Source organism: Macaca nemestrina, chromosome 10 (assembly GCF_043159975.1).
Source record: "Macaca nemestrina isolate mMacNem1 chromosome 10, mMacNem.hap1, whole genome shotgun sequence".
NCBI classification, from domain to species: Eukaryota; Metazoa; Chordata; class Mammalia; order Primates; family Cercopithecidae; genus Macaca; species Macaca nemestrina.
Window position 1 is genome coordinate 8,320,577 of NC_092134.1, and position 18,248 is coordinate 8,338,824.

Sequence of the window (18,248 nt, forward strand, 5' to 3'; positions counted from 1 at the left end):
ACCACTGGTCTAAGTAAGAATTCCAGCAAAATCATAGGTTTGGGTTATGTGTGGTCCATGCTACTGGATGCCTTCTCAACATCCACTCTGCCCCCACCTTCCTTACTAATGAAACCCTAATTTTGTTCAAGACAGTAGTGCACCTGGTTTGAATCCCACCTTTTCTAGCTTCCTCTACAAGTAAGGGTTGCTGTGTGACACAGCTCTTGCCAATAAGATGTAAATGGATGTCCTTGGGTGGGGCTTCCGTAAAAGCTCTTTAAAAGGTGAAGGGTGGGTGGGCAGCAGTGCAGGAAGCTAGTGCAGGTCTTTTGCCCTTTTCTCTTTTTTCTCTTCCTGCCTGGAATCTAGATGCAATGCTGGAGGTACAGCAGCCACTTCGTGACCATAGGTGACTATGAGGATTAAAGGGGTAGAAAAGGGCCTGGGTATTCATGGCATGGTGGGGCTGCCTTCCCAGCCTTGAACAGGCCACCTCCAGATGTCTTGTTAAGAGGGAAACAGAAACCTCTTATTTGAGTAAGCCACTGTTATTTGGGTTTTCTGATATATGCGGCCAAATGCAATTTCTCGTTAAAATAAATACGAAACTATGACAAGAAGTGGTCATCGGTGTGTCCCACTGCCAACAGCCTCACAGGCCATGAAACCCTTGAAGCCTCATCATTGAAAGTAAGATTCCACTTGAGACTGGCACACAGAAGCTTGCCTGGCAGAGCTGGCTCTGAGCAGATGCAGGATTTATAACTTTGTTTATACTTGCATCCTCGCAAAAGAGAATCTGAAGACAACTTCGAGTCAAGTTAAACTAACATTAAAGCGGGAGAAAGATTAAGGAGACCCAGGAGGTCTCAAATGACATTTTAAAAATCGTCATTATCATTGTCATCAATCTCAAAATCTCCAGAATACTATTTACAGGGAATGTGCCAGGTCCTGGAGACCCTAAAGGTACCAGCAGCCTGATCTGAGCTTCCAAGGAGCTCACCATGCAGACAAGAGGCTAGGCCAAGAGTTCACTGCAGCTGGGCAATCAGGGAAGACTGCTCAGAGAAGGTGGCATTTGTGCCGGTAGCCAGGGGAAAAGAGAATGCCCATTGATGGAATATCTGCCTGTCTCAGGCACTGCGTCAGAGGCTCCTGCCAGCTTCAAAGCTGCTCTATGAGGAAGGGATTACCATGGGGAAACTGAGGCTCAGAGAGGGAAAGTGACTTACTCAGTGCCACACAGCCGATTGGGGGAGACCTTGGGCCCACTCTGAATCTTGAGTACTCCAATCTGAGTCTTTTGGCATCATAGACACGGTTTCCCCAAGGCACTGAGAGATGCCAGGGAGGGGACCCCAGCTCCAGAGAAACCACAGCCTCTCGGTGTTGCTCGGGGTGCACTAGTACCCGCCCAGATGCTTTTAATTATCCACATTTTCCAGAAGAGAAAGTTGGCTCAGAGAGGTGAAGCCACCTTCTCAGGGTGGAGGAGCAGAGCCAGGGCTCACATCCAGGGCTGTGGGGCTCTAGGGGTCTGGCCAGAGTGCACTGGGAATTCCAGGAAGGCTTCACGGAGGAGAACCAAATGTGGCTGAGAAGGTGGCAGAGGAAGAGGCTTAGGCAGAAGTACAGCAGTGGGATCATGGCAGTTCTGTGTGGTCGGGTTGGCAAAGAATTAGATGTCCATTGCGTGTTTCCTATGTCACCGTCCTGAGCACTTTATAGCTATCTACCCCTTTCCTCTTCACAGCCCTGTGAGCTTGGTGCTGTTTTTGAACCCATCTTACAGAAAGGGAAGCTGAGGCAGGTTACTATTCAGCCTCTCTGTTCTCTGCTTTCTAGGCATCTCTCTTCTTGCCCATTCTGCAGATAGCCCAGTGCCCTGGGCAGGATTTCTGTTCCAGGTGAGCATGGACAGCTGGGGCAGTGCAGCTTCATCCTTTGAGGTGTTGAGCTCTGGCTCAGAACCTCCCAGCCTCACTGGTGGACTCTGTCCTACAACTGTGCTTTCCTCCCTTCTCCTCACCTCATGGCCCCAGACAGGGAACTCAGCCCTGCAGCAGATGTCTGAGGCCCTCCTTGTCCAGGCTCTTTCCTTCTGGGAGGAAAGTCCCCCTTGCATGTCCCTTTGGGGAAGAATCCTTTCCTTCTCTTCACCCATGTAGTTTGGGTGGGGCAGACTCTGCTCCATCACCATGGCAATTGGTTCAGGGATAGTCATGTGACCAGGCCAGGCCAATGAGAACCTTCCCTGAGACTTTTGCTGGAACCACTTGGGAAAGAAGGTCTCTTTTGGCAGATTTGCTGTGCTGGTGGGATGTGCCCAGACCTGCCTGAGAGACAATCCAGCCTAGAGGAAAGCAGCACCAAGATACAGAAGGACTGATGGTGGTGTTCATTGAGCCCCTGAATCAAGCCATGCTTGAAGTCCCCCCAGACTTTTTAGTTATACAAAATGACAAATTTCTTCGTTTTTTTTTTTTTTTTTTTTTTAGATGTGGTCTTGCTCTGTCGTCCAGGCTGCAATGAAGTGGTGTGATCTCGGCTCACTGCAGCCTCTGCCTACTCCCGGGTTCAAGCGATCCTCATGCCTCAGCCTCCCAAGTAGCTGGAATTACAGGTGCGTGCCACCAGCCTGGCTAATTTTTGTATTTTTAGTAGAGATGGGGTTTCACCACATTGGCCAGGCTGGTATTGAACTCCTGACCTCAGGTGATCCACCTGCCTGGCCTCCCAAAGTGCTGGGATTACACGCATGAACCACCATGCCCGGCCCAAAATGATAAAATTCTAAAAGTTGGGTTTTCATCTCTGGCTACCCACCGCTCTGTCATTCCTCTTCCCCCTCCCCTAGCCTGGATCATTTCTGGGTGCATCAGACTTTGTTAAAATTTGGGGAGAATGGAGTGGTTTCACAGCACCACACTGCTCCACCTTTTTTTTTTTTTTTTTTTTTTTTAGATTCTCCAACTTTCCTGTTTTCCAGTTCCTTCCTCTCAGCCTCTCCAGGAAACTCTACTTCCCAAACTTTCCTATCCAGGCCCCTCCCAAGCTTGGGCTCCCCTCACATTTGCAAAGCCTTATTATGGTGTCCTGCTGAGGAGATGGCCCCTGTTCCTTCCGCATGCCCTGGCCTCACAGAGGAACTGGCTTTGGGCCTTGTCCACTTTTCCCTTCCCCTTTGTGAGCAGGCTCAGGGAGCCAGAAGGTCTGAGTTCCAATGGCAGCCCCTCCCTTCACTGGCTGTGTGACCTCAAGCACATTACTCACCCTCTCTGTGCTTCTGTAACCTGGTCTGTAAAATGGGAATGCGGCTAATGCCTTTTTCTTAGGGTTGCCCTGAGGCTTACTTGAGTGCATTTGTGGAAAACACTCAGCACCATACCTGTCTTGTTATATTTGTTGTTACTAGAGGGGGATGATGTAGGAATTCATGTTCCCATTGGAATGAGTTATGTCACTTCCCTTAGGAAGCAGACACAGTTACCAATGCGTTTGAAAGTAACCATTCCCCTACCTCCAGCACATCAGGAGGACTTTCGAAAAAAAATCCTCTTCCTCAAATAGAAAGGAGAGCTCTGGGAGGAAACGGGGGGGTGGGGTCCTGTTGAGGGAACCCTTCGGCACATAGAGGGAGGAGGAGGGGCTCTGGATGGATGCCTGGGGTGGGAATACAGAGCTATTGCTGGCTTTGAGCTGGGAGAGGGGGTACTTCAAGAGTTTGGCCTCTGGAGGGTGTGCAATGGGGCCACATTCTTGCTGTTTCTTAATGACTCCTCCAAGCCCCACGCCAGCACTGGGCAGTCGAGAGGCAGTTTCCCCTGCATGAGCTGAGCTGCTTAACAGCTGATGTGGAGATGAAAAAGAACCCAATCAAGCTAACAGCCCTTCCTGGCTGCCCTGCAATGACGGTGCTTTGTGCTGAGCCAGGGGAAATATTGGCCGTTTAAGCATCCACACTCTCTGGGGAGGAACTGCAGAGGAGGGCGGCTGCCCGGCAAACTCGAGAGAACTGAAGTCGCTGTGGGCTTCCGGGGAATGGGAGGTGCGGGGATTGTCACAGGCAGCCCCGGCATCCCTCTATCCCTAAAGTAACCCCCCATGTTCACGGTCAGGGAGGTGATGCGCTCTTTAGGCTGAGTGGTCTCACTGCGCTATTGTACAGGTGAGGAAACTGGGGCTCAGAACAGGGAGGTGACTTCCCTGAGGTCATATGACTGGGAAGTCCTCAACACAGGCCAGATCTGCCTGACTCCCAATCCCTTGTCATTTTTGTTCTGCAGGTGACCTCCCAGAGCTGGCAGGCACAGGATGGAGGAGGTGGGGGTAGGGCTGGAGAAGCCAGTCTGGAAATAAAGCAGAGAAGGTTGAATCTGGGGGCTTTGAAAGTGAGACTTAGGGAGGGGACCTGGATGCAGGCAGCTGGAGGAAGAGGGTGTGTGTGCTGCAGCAGGAAGGCTGATGGCAGGGGGTGTCAGGGAGGGACAGAAAGAGACAGGAGAGATAGAGAGATGGGGTAGAGAGGAAGAGATGGGAGAAAGACAGATACACACACACACACACACAGTGTCAGAGTTATTAACCTCTTCCTTGGTTCTTCAGGGTTGCCTGATGTCCTAGACCACTTCTACAGCTGCTGAATATCCACTCATTCATTTATTCATTCATGCATTCATTCAATATAGACATATCTTTAATTGAGCACCTACTACATACAGGCTCTATGCTAAACTCTGGGAAATCTAGCAGACGACAAGACAGGCAATGTCGGGACTGTCACGGAGTGTACATTTCAGTGAGGGGGTAGGGAGACCAACAGAGACGTAAATTATAAAAGGAGGGGAAAAAAGGCAAACAGTAGAGAGAGAACCTCAGGCCCGGAGGCAGTAAGGCGGGTGGGGACAGGGTGCAGACTCACTGGCAGGACAGGGAGGGGGCCACTTTTTATAAGATGATCTTGGAAGGCTTCTCAGAGGCGGTGATGTTTGAGCTGGAACTCGTGTGTCAGGAAAAAGCCAAGGTTCTGTGCCCCGCAGGCTGGGACTGGGCGAGCCGACCTCGGAAGCCTTTCAGATGGAGGGAGAAAGGCTGAACAGGAACCTTCGGATGACGGGAACCCGAGCTGACCTTTCCACTGCTGGAGACTTCGTGGGAGACCCTGTGCTAGAACTTCCCAGGAAGTGCCTCCCTGAGATTCCAGACCCACAGAAGCTGAGAAAATACATCATCGTTCCCAGAGGCTAAGTGTGGGGCATTTTGTTAGGCAGCAATAGCTAACTCACACAAGGGCCTTCTTGGAAGGAGAGCTGCTTTTTGAGGGTGAGAAAAAGCATTCCTAGATTTTTGCCAGCAGTTGGTCAAACTGTGTCACATGACCATGACTAGACCAATCTCTGGTTAGGGGTGTGATCATCTTGGACCAATCAGGACCCTGCCCTGGGGCTGGGCCATGGCTCCTGGGAATCACTGAGGGTGCTGGATGCTGGATCCCAGCCAGGAAGGAGCGGCCGAGATACTGCCTCCTGGACTCCATAATGTCCAAGCTGCCATTTATTGAACACTGACTGTATGCTTGGGTTTTCACCCACACCAAGCTCTGGCCCCACAGTTTTCTCACCAGCAGCCCCTTTCCCTCCTCCCAGCCTCCGTACCCGCCCATCCTGCCACACTGAATGCTGTTTCTGCCCCAGTTGCTAGTTAGAATCCCACGCTTCCTTCAAGGAAAACCTCACCTTGGAGTCTGTCTCCACTTCCTGTAAGAAGCCTTCCAAGATCCCCCACGGGGACTCATCAGACGAGGATAGGGAGTGATGTCATCCTGACTATCACGACTGCAATCATTTCACTGCCACGGAGCTGGGGTGCCCTAGGCGGGCAATTTTCTAGCTGTGTGACCTTGGGCAAGTTACTTAACCTTTCTGTGCCTCGCCTCCCCTGTCTGTAAAATGGAGATCATATTAGTACTTCCCTTGTTGGGTCATTATCCGAGTTAAATGTTATACACGCAAAGTGCTCGAGACCTCGTCCAGCCCACAGGAAGCATTAGATAAATGTTAGCTGCTGTCATTCCTCTCCCTGTTCTCTCAGTCCCCATCAGCGCTAAAGACTGACCCAGGTCCAATTGTCCTGCTTTGCATGTGGCTCACTGTGGATTCACATATGCACCCAGAGCGTACCCAGGAGCACCACGGAGCCCTGGCAAACTGCACAAGACAACCTGTCACGCTCCAGGATCACCTGGCAAATTTTCTCATGAATAAAACTGGGAGCTAAAAATGTCTCACCCTTTTCTCCACCTACAAACCCGTCAGTCTCCCCTCTCTACAGAGGGCACAAGGTTGCACAGATTGTTCCTTAAAAGAATGGAAAAGGCATTCCGGAATCCAGGGCTAATACAATTACTCTAAAAGCATTTCTCCCCTGTTCCAAGTTAACTCGCTCCTAACGATGATAAACTCTGCTGTGCCTGGCCCTCCAGCGCGAGGTGGGGTGATGATTCTCCTAAGCAGCGTTTTTTCTGCCTCCCACCAGGGTCCTGGTGTTCTCCACGCTCTGTGGCAGCCAGCATGCCAGCAGCATAGGTTTGGGGATCGCAGAAGGCAAGCACTGGGAGGCATTTCAAAGCCATCCCAGTGCTGTCCTGGAGAAGAAGCGGCTAGGCTGCTGTCTGCTGACCTCCTGGGTGCCTCTTCAGAGCTTTCCAAAACAAGGGCTAAAGGGAAAAGACAATACGCCCTTCACCAGGAACCCCAGGAAGATGCAGGAATGTTTTGGCTCATTTAAGCTGGATAAGACCCAGATCCTGGAGGCTGTTCTGCAGATTTTGACACTCGGAACAATATTCCGGTTTTCACCGGGTGAGTCACTCTTGGGAGACGGAGCTGTGTTGTTAGCAGTTTCATTTTGACTTTGTGACAACTCATGCCCTCCCTACTCCCTTTATGCCAGCCCCCCAAAAGCATCTACTGCCTGAAGTGGAGAGAGGCCTGCCTTCTCTTCCTCTGCTCTGGGGAGACCCTGAGTAGGACTTGCTTCGGAGACCGGAGCAAACTTGTGCAGAGGGTTGCTTTGTGAATTACCTGGCACCATTGATCAGGGAATGAGCCACAGTGCTTTGAAGGTTTGATACTCTGGAGTCCTTGGATATGCAGACGCCCAAAGAAAGAAGTGCTTTACCTTCATGGCCTCAGAGCTGGGAACATTCTGGACCTCGGTGCTGGAGCCTGCTTTCACTTTCTCTACCACCACAATCTCAGACTTGGCCAGACAGGGCACTTCAGACCTTCTCCTGACCAACCAGCCCAGGTCTGACTGGTTTTCCCAAAAGTGCTCACTGCATCACATATAGACTGTAGTGCACATTAAAATGAATTATGTCCGGAGAATGCAAGATGATCAGGCATGAACCGTTTTGACCCCAACAATTATAATGGCTCTGTGCTGTGTGCCAGAGGCTATGAAACAGGTGTTAAAAAGAATGAGGTGGCCGGGCGCGGTGGCTCACGCCTGTAATCCCAGCACTTTGGGAGGCCGAGGCGGGCGGATCACAAGGTCAGGAGATCGAGACCACGGTGAAACCCCGTCTCTACTAAAAATACAAAAAATTAGCCGGGCGCGGTTGTGGGCGCCTGTAGTCCCAGCTACTCGGGAGGCTGAGGCAGGAGAATGGCGTGAACCCGGGAGGCGGAGCTTGCAGTGAGCCGAGATCGCGCCACTGCACTCCAGCCTGGGCTGGGCGACAGAGCGAGACTCCGTCTCAAAAAAAAAAAAAAAAAAAAAAAAAAAGAATGAGGTGACTGGCCACGCCTGTCATCCCAGCACTGTGGAAGGCTAAGGCGGGTGGATCACTTGAGGTCAAAAGTTCGAGACCAGCCTGGCCAATACGGGGAACCCTGTCTCTACCAAAAATACGAAAATTAGCCAGGCATGGTGGCGTGTGCCTGTCATCCCAGCTACTCAGGAGGCTAAGGCAGGAGAATTGCTTGAACCCAGGAAACAGAGGTTGCAGTGAGCTGAGATCCTGTCATTGCACTCCAGCCTGGGTGACAGAGCACAACTCCATCTCAAAAGAAAAAAAAAAAAAGAATGAGGTGACCTCTGTGTGTCCAGCATGAATTGACGTCTCAGACATGTTAAATGAAAAAGGCAAGTCACAGAACAATACACAGAAAATGGTCCAAAACAGAAATAGCAACACAAAAATTTAAAAATGAAATCAAGAACTCTTCTACAAAGAGGTGGGATATGGCATAGTAGTCCTGTGACCACTTTGATCAAAGCCACAGCGGCTTGACCTCCCTCCAACATGTGCTGGCTGCTGGCCCTGTCCCTCTCTGAGCCTCAGTTTCCCTGTCTGTGGAATGAGGATGATAAAAGTAAAAGCCTTAGAGGGTTGCTGTGGACCCCGCAAAGTTTGTGAAGTACAGGCGCCCAGCCTCGTTGACTGTGCTTATCATCTGTGCCATGGGGACAGCCTCAGGGGGCGAGGATCTCTTTCCAAAAGATGTTACGGAATTTCTCACAGCTAGTGCATGTGGATTACATGAGTACATTTTTAACAAGTAAAAAAAAAGAAAGTTAAGGATGCTATTTCTAAAGGGAAAATATGCAGGAAGTTTTTAAGACCCTGACCCCTCACACACCCCCTCAGGGGCTGGCTTGCAGTTTCGGAGTGAGCACACGTGGGTAGCTCAGCTCTGCGGCGGAGGCTGTGGTCAGAGGCAGCTGCCTGGCGGAGGTTAGAAGGGCCCCTGGACATTTATGAAGGCCGGGGTGGGGAGACATGCTGCCCCCCACCCGAGGCCCCACTCACGTTACCTGGTGGCTGAGACAGAAGTTCCTCAGTGAAGCACGCTCCTTCCTGCCTGGCATGATGAGCAGAGATTAAGCACTCTGTTGACACACAAAGAAACAGCCCCATCTGGAAAATTCCGCAGCAGGGCGAGGCTGGCCAGGCCTTTAATACAGGGGCCTGGAGGCTCCTGAGTGTTTACTAAGAGCTCAGCGGATTGGGGGTGAGAAGGGAACTCTCTCAGTTCAGTAGCATGTTTTCACTGCACACCTACTGTGTGCCCGGCACCATTCCACACACTCAGGACGTGGCAGGTAGATAAATAAATGAACGTGAGGATTGGAGGCAGTTGTGAGTGTTTTACACAGATGTTAAAATTGATTGGATAGAAAGTGAGGGGGTGAGGGGGTGGGGTTTACCTCTGAAGAGGTAACATCACCTGCACAGGAACCTAAATCAAGTAAGAGAACCAGCCATGGGCATGTCTGTGGGGAGGAGCCTTCCAGCAGAGGGCACGGCAGGTGCAAAGGCCCTGTAGTAGGCTTGACATGGAACTGGAAACTAGAGGTTTAGGAGGAAAACAGCGGGAATGAGGTTGGTAAGGAGGGCAGGCTAGATCACGCTGGGCCTTGTCAGTCGCTATAAGGAATCTGGATTCCGGCATTTACTTCCTCGTATATTGAGCACGTGAGTTTTAAGCACCAGGTACGTGCAAAGCAAAGAGGTTTGCTCAGGGTGCACTTGCTGGGCATTTTCAATTTCACTGAGAAGGCGGTGCTTCTGGTCATGCAGTCAGTGCAGGGGCTGGGCCCACCTGTCACTCGGCCACAGCTGGGGAGCAGAAGCCCGGAGCAGGGTTTGGAGATGAGAAGTGGGCTGAGTCCCAGTGCTTGGCTCAGGGTACCGAATGTTAGAAGGCGAGCCCTCTCAGGGTGCCAGTGCAGAGGGGCACGCCTCACCCAGTGCCAGACCTGCTGAGGACACTCACGGTTCAACCCGGGAGTCCCCAGGAGCAGCTCAGGCCTGGTGGGAGATGAGGGGTAGAGATGACCTCCTGAGCCAGCCTTGGGCCAGCTGTGTTCACGAAGCTTCCAGCGTGCTGTTTCCCAGGAGGGCCGCTCTGGGAGCCTGAGAAGGCAGGGAAGCTGGAGCTGCCCCTCCGCCAGCCCTGTCCTCCCCAAAAGCACAAGCACGTGTGTCCCAGTTCACCCATGTGTGGTGTGCGGTGGGACTACTCACATGTCACAGGTGGGGTCATGTTTCCCCAAAACACATGTTCGGGTCCTAACCCCTGGCAGCTGTGGATATGACTTTATTTGGAAATAGGATCTTTGCAGATGTGATCAAGCTGAGATGAGGTCATTAGGGTGGACTCCAAGATGACTGAAGCCCGCATAGGAAACAGGGAGACACGCAGAGACTACATGGAGGCAGAGGCGAGGCTGGAGTGACCCATCTGTAAAGCCAGGAAGGCCAAGGGTCGCAAGAACCACCAGGAGCTGTAAGGGGCAGGGAAGAATCCTGCCCCAGAGTCTTTGGAGGCAGCGGGGCCCTACTGGCACCTGGAATGCAGCCTGCTGGCCTCCAGACCTGTGGTTTTAAGCCACCCGGTTCGTGGTACCTGGTTACAACAACCCGAGAAGCTAACGCGCTGCACTAACCGGGTAACGTTCCCTGGGGGTCTGGTTAGGATGCAGGTTCTGATTTCATAGGGCTGGGGTGGGAACCAAGACCCGGCGGCCATGTGGGGCAGATGCTGCTGGCCTGGGGGCCACGCTTTGAGTAGTAAAACTTTGAAGGATGACTGGTAGCGGCCAGGCCAGCCCCCGCCCCCACTTCTACAGGGCTCAGAGACTGTCATAGTGTTCATTCATCCCTCGGAGGGAAATGACTCAATCCAGGTCAGGGGTAGATCCCGGTTAGTCTAGCCAGGGGTCAGCAAACTTTTTCTCTGTAAAGGGTCAAGTCATTCTTCTAGGCTTTTTGGGCAGTCTCTGCGGTCACTCCTCAGCTCTGCTTCTGTCACACAAAAGCAACCACAGACAATATGGTTGGGAGGCTAAGGCAGGAGGATCGCTTGGGCCCGGAGTTCAAGACCAGCCTTGGCAACACAGCAAGATCCTCATCTCTACAAAAAATTTAAAAATTAGCTGGGCATGGTGGTTTGTGCCTGCAATCCCAGCCACTCAGGAGGCTGAGGCAGGAGAATCGCTTGAACATAGGAGGCAGAGGTTGCAGTGAGCCAAGATCGTGCCACTGCATGCCAGCCTGGGTGACAGAGCAAGACTCAGTCTCAAAAAAAAAAAAAAAAAGGATGTGGCTGGGCACCAATAAATCTTTATTTACGAAAACAGGCTTGGGGCCCATGAGCCACCATTTGCTGACCCTGGGCTAAGCCAGTCATGGCCACCCCATGCCCCTTCCTAGGTATTCATGTGGCCTAACCCTAGCCAGTGCAGTGTGGAGGGGACTGCGCTGGGGGAGTTAGAGGGAATGCTTACCTGCTGTTACCTATTTATTTATTTATTTATTATTATTTTTTTTTTTGAGACGGAGTCTCACGCTGTTTCCCAGGCTGGAGTGCAGTGGCGCGATCTCGGCTCACTGCAAGCTCCGCCTCCCGGGTTCCCGCCATTCTCCTGCCTCAGCCTCCTGAGTAGCTGGGACTACAGGCGCCCGCCACCGCGCCCGGCTAATTTTTTGTATTTTTAGTAGAGACGGGGTTTCACTGTGGTCTCGATCTCCTGACCTTGTGATCCGCCCGCCTCGGCCTCCCAAAGTGCTGGGATTACAGGCTTGAGCCACCGCGCCCGTCCCCTATTTATTTTTTTCTAGATCGGGTCTCCTGAGTAGCTGGGACTACAGGTATGTGTCACCATTCTTGGCTAATTTTTATATTGCTTTTGGTAGAGACGGTTTTTGCCACGTTGCCCAGGTTGATCTTGAACTTCCAGGTTCAAGCACTCCATCCTTCTTGGCCTCCCAAAGTGCTGGGATTACAGGTCTGAGCCACCATGCCCAGCCTACCTGCTTTTCAAAAAGAGAGAACCAGGTCAGATGCGGGGGCTCACGCCTGTAATCCCAGCACTTTGGGAGGTTGAGGTGGGCAGATTGCCTGAGGTCAGAAGTTCGAGACCAGTCTGGGCAACATGGTGAAACCCCATCTCTACTAAAAATATAAAAATTAGCTGGGCATGGTGGTGAACGTCTGTAATCCTAGCTACTCAGGAGGCTGAGGCAGGAGAAGGCAGGGAGGCTGAGGAGGCAGAGGTTGCCATGAGCCGAGATTGAGTCACTGCCCTCCAGCTGGGTGACAGAGTAAGACTGTCTCAAAAACAAAACTAACAGACAAACAAACAAAAAACAAAAAGTGGGGAAGAGATGGCTGCCTTATCTTTGGCTGAACTCTGTCCTGTTGGGATGTGATGACCGGATCTGCTGCAGCCATCTTGGGGCCATGAAGGGAGTCCCAACACTGAGGGGTGGCAGGAGAGAGAGGAAGAAGCACCTGGTGCAGAGGCCACTAATGAGCTGCTGAGTCACCCAGCTATGTAGCTCCTTTGCTCTGGGACCTCCTCTCATGGGGGAGAATCCACATTCATCATGAAAGCTGTTGGAATTGGGATTTTTCTCTAACTTGCTACCCAAGGCATCCTGACTGCTACAACCTGCTCCGGGTGCTCCAGGCCCTCGAGCCACTCATGGCCTCCTGTGCAAGTCAGAACCCTCTCCTACGGGCCCTGCACGCGGCCACCACGCCCCGGCCACAGGGGCAGTGGAAAACTGACCTGGAGCCTAGAGATTTGGCTCCCTGCCCCAAGCCCTGTCGCTTTGGCCAAACACTGACCTTCCATGTGTAAAACAAGGGCAATTCCACTGGTCAGATGGGTGTGTTGCAGAGTTGAAGTTTGTAGGCAGTAAACCCTAAAATAACAACCTGGAACTCGGGCAGTGTGAGGCTTACTGTCAGGATTCCGCCCCCGCGTGCCCCGGGCCTCTCAATGACGCTTCTGTGTCCCTTCTCTCCAGTTCGCTCCTAACTGCCTGTATGTTCACCTCGCTCTGGGCACTGCTCCCAGGCTGCTGGCGGTGCTTTGGCCCCATGTCCAGGCAGCTGACCCGCCTGGCGGCTATCATTCCCTGGGGCAGCCCCTGGGTGACCACTGTGAGTCTGAGCCCTTGCCTTGGGGCAGGACAAACTGGGTGTTCCTCAGACCCAGATCTGGCTGAGGCTGGGATGTTGGCTTGAGTGACACGTGGGCTTGGCTTCCTTCCCTGCCCTGTCCCATCTCCCCTGTGCAGCCTGCCCTGAAGCATGTGTCTACAAACCTCATCCCAGGACCCGTTTCTGGGAGACAGTGAGGCCAAGACCCAGCAGCTGCTCGGTGTATGTTCCTGCTGTGAGTGTTGTACATGCATTAACAGATGGAATCCTCCTGAGGACCCTAGGAAGCAGGCACTCTTATCCCATTTTGCCCAAGGGGACGCCCAAGCCCAGAGAGGCTGAGTAACTTGTCCAGGGTCACACAGCTTGTCTTGCTCCTGAGGTCATGTCTTTGCCATTGCACTGTACTCTGCAATGGAGCTCTGGGGTCAGAAACCCCAGCTTGGAACCCCATCTTTGCTCTTGCCTAGTCCGGTGACCCTGGGCAAGCAATGCTGCCTCTGTGGGCCTCAGTCTTTTCACCTATTGTGAGTTAAGCCACCAATACTCATAAGGGGCTAAGTGCTCAATGCTCGTCATTATTAAGAGAGGGGCGTCTTTGAGCTGGCTTTGCCCCGCCGGGTTGCAGATGGGCGGGCAGCCCTTGGGACCCCCAGATGACCCCAGGGGAGGGAGGAGGAGGAGGGAGAGGTGGCTGGCTGAGCCCCAGTCCACTTCGTCCCGGGAGAGGCAGGATGTGGCCCACGCAGAGTGAGGGCAGCCGGCACCGTCGCCATGGCAGCAGCCTCTAGCGGGCTTCCCAGCTGTCCAGGGAGCCTGGGGGGCCTCCACCGTCCTGGCCCAGGGCAGCAGAGGTGGCCGCAGGGCCTTGTGCCCATGGGCAGTCCCCTAATTTATAGCCGGGAGCATTTTCTGGTTCAAAGCACACAGCATTCAGTTATGCTCTCTGAGGGCGGCCGTGCAGGGAAGCCTCAAGGCCACCCCCGGGGGCCTGATTAGCATCAAGAGACTCCCACAGTCTGAACTGGGGGTCCTCGAGGTCAGCCCCCTCCCACCAGGGAGCCCCCTGCCCTCTTGTCTAAGCCATTTGTCTGTCCAGGAGGCAGGGGCGGGGTGACAGGCTTGAATCCAGCCCAGGCACTTTCTAGCTGGGTGGCCTTGAGCAAGTTACTTTATTTATCTGGGCCTCAGTGTCATCATCTGAACAGTAATAATAACAAAACAGCTTTGGGAGGCTGAGGCAGGAGGATTGCATGAGGCCAGGAGTTTGAGACCAGCCTGAGCAACATAGCAAGACCCAGTCTCTACAAATTATAAAACTGTTAGCTGGGCATGGTGGTGTGTGCCTGTAGTCCTGGGTACTTGGGAGACTGAGATGGGAGGATCGCTTGAGCCCAGAAGGTCAAGACTGCAGTGCCGTGATCATGCCACCGCACTCCAGCCTGGGTGACAGAGTGAGATCCTGTCTCTTAAATAAGTACAATGGGCTCACAAGGACCTGCATGTAGGTTGCTGTGAAGATCAAGCATCTGTCAGGGGATATGCCCAGTGTTGGTCCCTGATGATAGCTTGGACTGAACAAGTACTTAACACAGGCCAGGTGCTGTTTGAAGCCCCTTGGGAATAAGCGCTAGGCTACTCCCATCTATAATGCGGTTCCATCACTTTTGCTTCTATTTTACAGATAGGGAAACGGAGGCACCAGAGGTTATGTACCTGCCTAAGCAAGGCCTCTGCTTCCCCCAGTTCTTTTCTATTTCATTTTACAGGGGCCCTCAGATAACATTCAGGTCCCAGGGCGCCTATTGAATGCAGGCATGGTTCTGGCCACCGGGGTAAGTGGAGGTGAATCAGATGCAGCTGGGGCTGCAGGGCAGGAGGAAGCACGGGGACACCCCCGTGACCTCCATGTCTCCTCTTCTGCTGGGGTGTCCTGGTTCTGACTTAGACGGGGCTTGAGCGCGTCCGCCAGCCTTTTTCTCTCTGAAGAGAGGAGCAGAGACCGTGGAACCTGCAGGGACGGCAAACTCGGTGCTTCTGGCTCCAGCTGTCTATTTCCAGCCTGATGGATTTCCTTTGGGTAAATATGGAGTCAAATCAAACTTTGAACTTCCAACTCCCTACCAGACTGTTTCTTACTCCCCCTATCCCTTGCTCCCCACCCAGATCTCTCCTCCCTGCCTCTGCCCCGAGGTGGCGGGCAGGCTGGGGGAAGCCCCAACGTGGGAATCCTCGGAGCGGTAGGAGGGAGAGAGGCTCAGCGTCCAGGGCTGACCCCAGGGTCTCGCTGGCTGCTGCTGTGGTGTGGCCATTGTCATGCACCCTGGGGATTCCGGTGCCTGGGGAGCAGGGACCTGGGGACATGTCCTGCCATAGGTGAGAACCTTGGCAGCTGCATTCAGACAGGGTTACCCCGACACACAGGTGTGCATGCGCACATACACACATGCACACACAGGCCTGCACACACACACCTGCACACACACACACACAGGCCTGCACACATACTCACACATACACAAATACCCACATACACACGCACACACATGCCCGCACACACACACGCACACACACATGCCCACATATACACACAAGCGCACACACAGATTTAGTTCCCAGCTACTGTGGCCAAACTGTACAACCTCAAGCAAGGTGCTGTTCTTCTCTGAGCCTCAGTTTCCTTGTTGTGATATGGGTCTGTGCTGACAGCGCCCCCGTGTTTTGAAGACCTTGGGAAATAGCGGAGAGAAAATGCTTTTTGAGCCATAATGATGTCCTCGTGACTCAGTTCTGCTCTGCCTCCAGCTCCCCCGTGTGCAGTGGCTGGAAGATGTGCGTGAAACCTTCCTCCTTTCTTGTCTCCTTTCCTTTTCTTCCTCCCTTCCTCCCTCTCCACCGCTCCCTGCCTCCCTTCCTCCCTCTTTCCTTCACTATCTTCCCTCCTTTTACAGAAGGGAAATTTCTAAGTTCAGAGCCTTTTTCCCCCGCCTCCTGGCACAGCGGGTTGGTGGGGGTTCCGCCCCCATCGTGGGACCCTGGGGGTTGATGGCTCTGCCATCCGGAGCCGCGGGCGTAGCGAGGAGGAAACATTATTCTCTGTAATGTCAGGCCCTCCTCAGCACTTTCATGTTCAAAGTGCTTCCTCGGTGCTAAATAATTAATTCTCTCCACGCTCCCGTGTGAGGGAATAAATAAATGTCACTTGTATGGGGTGACTAAGCCCGCCGGGAATCAAGGCTGACAGCTTCAGGCGCCAGCAGAGGGTCGGCCGGGGACATTGCCTTCAGAGGCCACCGCTCAGTTGGAGCTAACAGGGAGCCCAGCTGTCCGTGGCCTGGTGGGGACACGGCAGTGGTGCCCGCGTGGGCTGAGAGAACCTGTCTCCCTGGCCTGCCCTTGGATGGATCAGGAGCACCCAACCAGAGGCAGGCCCCAGTTCTTGCTTTCTCATCCGAGCTGACCTCCATGTCCTGTCTTCCTGCCTGTGAAATGGGCATCATTACGGGGTTGGCATCCCAGGGTCAGTGGGTCAAATGCTGATACCCCCTTCGGCAGAGGTTGGGCCCAGGGAAAGCTTCCTGCACCCAAGGTCATTGTCATAATTACATGCTCATGGTACCCCCCACACTCCACTGGCAACCCTTGGGGCCTCCTCCCAGGCCTCAGTTTCCCCAGACTACTCACCAGGGTCCTACCCCACCCCTCATCTCCCACCAGTTTCCTCCCCTTCCCCTGGCAGGGGCCTCTGGGCCGTTTAGGGCACACCAAGCACTTTCTCCCTTTAGAAACTTCACCCTGGCTGTTCCCGCTGCCAGGAACATCCTTCTTCCCCAGTATCCTCAGGGTGGCCTCCTCATTTCACCCAGGTCTCTGCTCCAAGACACCTCCTCAGAGGGGCCTTCCCTGACTGCACCCGTCTAAAATAATGAAGCCAGTAAGAATGCCACTATCCTTTCCCCCCGCCAGCCTTAGTTCTGCCTGAGGCATCAGGTAGTCACTGCTGCTCACCCAGGAGACTGAGAGAGGATGGGGACAGTGACTTTCTTGGTCACCACCCAGGGCCTGGCATACAGTAGGTACTCAACAAATAATTATTTTGCTCACTGTTCTATCCCCAGTGCCTACAAATGTGTCTGGCGTACAGTAGGTGCTCAATAAATTCACTGCTCTATCCCCAGTGCCCAGAAAGCATACAGCCTGGTGCATAGTAGGTGTGCAATAAATAATGCTATTGCTTGCTCTTCTAGCCTCTGGACCTAGAAATGTGTGTGGCACACAGTAGGTGCTCAACAAATAATTTGTTCACTGCTGTATTCCCAGTGCCCAGACCAGCTCCTGGCATTCAGTAGGTGCTCACTAAGCATTTATCCTGTCACTGCTGTCATCAGCCTAGTGCCTGACACAGGGCAGGCATCTAATGTATATTCCTTTAGCTCACAGCTGTATCAATTGTTCTCGAAAATGTGTCTGGCCCATAGTAGGTGCTCAACAAATATTTGTTTTGTTCATTCCTGTATCTCCAGTACCTAGCACTTAGTAAGCACTTAGTGTTTGTTGAATGAATGACTGTTGGGATGAAGGACTGTTCTGTTCCTGAAGCCCCAGAATATCCCGGAACAGAGGTGCACACAGTATGGGGAGAGGGGTGGGGCAGCGCAGAAGGCCGTGCCTGCCTGTGTGTTTGGATGCCTTTCTCGGAGCAGCAGCCTCCCAGCCTGCCTGACTGCCTGCCCGCCTGCCTGCCCGCCAGGCAGCACATGGCTCCAACACACTCTGCCAGCCTCGAGCAGCCTCGCCCCAGCACCAGGCCTGGCCACGCTGGGAGGAGGGAGGGAGAGAGGAGGAGGAGGGGGCCTGCAGATGGCTGGCCATCTGCTGCGTAGGAGGCTGGACGGGCAGGCGTCCCCCCACCAGCCTACACTGTGCTGTCATCTTCCTGTCTGCTCAGCATGGCCAGACGGGGGGCTTCAGGGTGAAGCAAAGGATCCATACTCTTCCCCAGCTTCTGGGTCTCCTCTGCATACCTTGGAGTGTGTTGGGTCTGCATCTGGCCCCAGCACCCAGCATGGTGGGCAGGCGTTAGGAAGAGTGTGATCAGGGTGTCCAGGGTCAGGCCAGGTGGGGTCGAGCCCAGGGCTGGGGTTGGAATCCGCTGTCCTCCCAGAACTCCCACTGTGCTGCCCGCTGTCCCCCTTCCCAGCAGGCGAGGCCAGGCAGCTGCTCCGTTCCTCTTCCTTGAGGTCATCCAGGACCAGAGGGCGTTGCTCTCTGCCCCTAGGCCTCACCAATACACTGAGTGCATAG

General features: G+C 53.4%; 1 long non-coding RNA gene across 1 annotated transcript in view; it reads left to right on the plus strand.

Annotated features, from left to right (window-relative positions):
• The window catches only part of LOC139356610 (uncharacterized), a 70,531-nt gene extending 59,233 nt beyond the window's left edge, over positions 1-11,298 (plus strand). Inside the window, exons 3-4 of the long non-coding RNA XR_011608704.1 lie at positions 2,484-2,608; positions 5,025-11,298. This is a non-coding gene — a long non-coding RNA (uncharacterized lncRNA). The remainder of the gene's footprint in view (positions 1-2,483; positions 2,609-5,024) is intronic.
• The last annotated feature ends 6,950 nt before the right edge of the window (positions 11,299-18,248 follow it).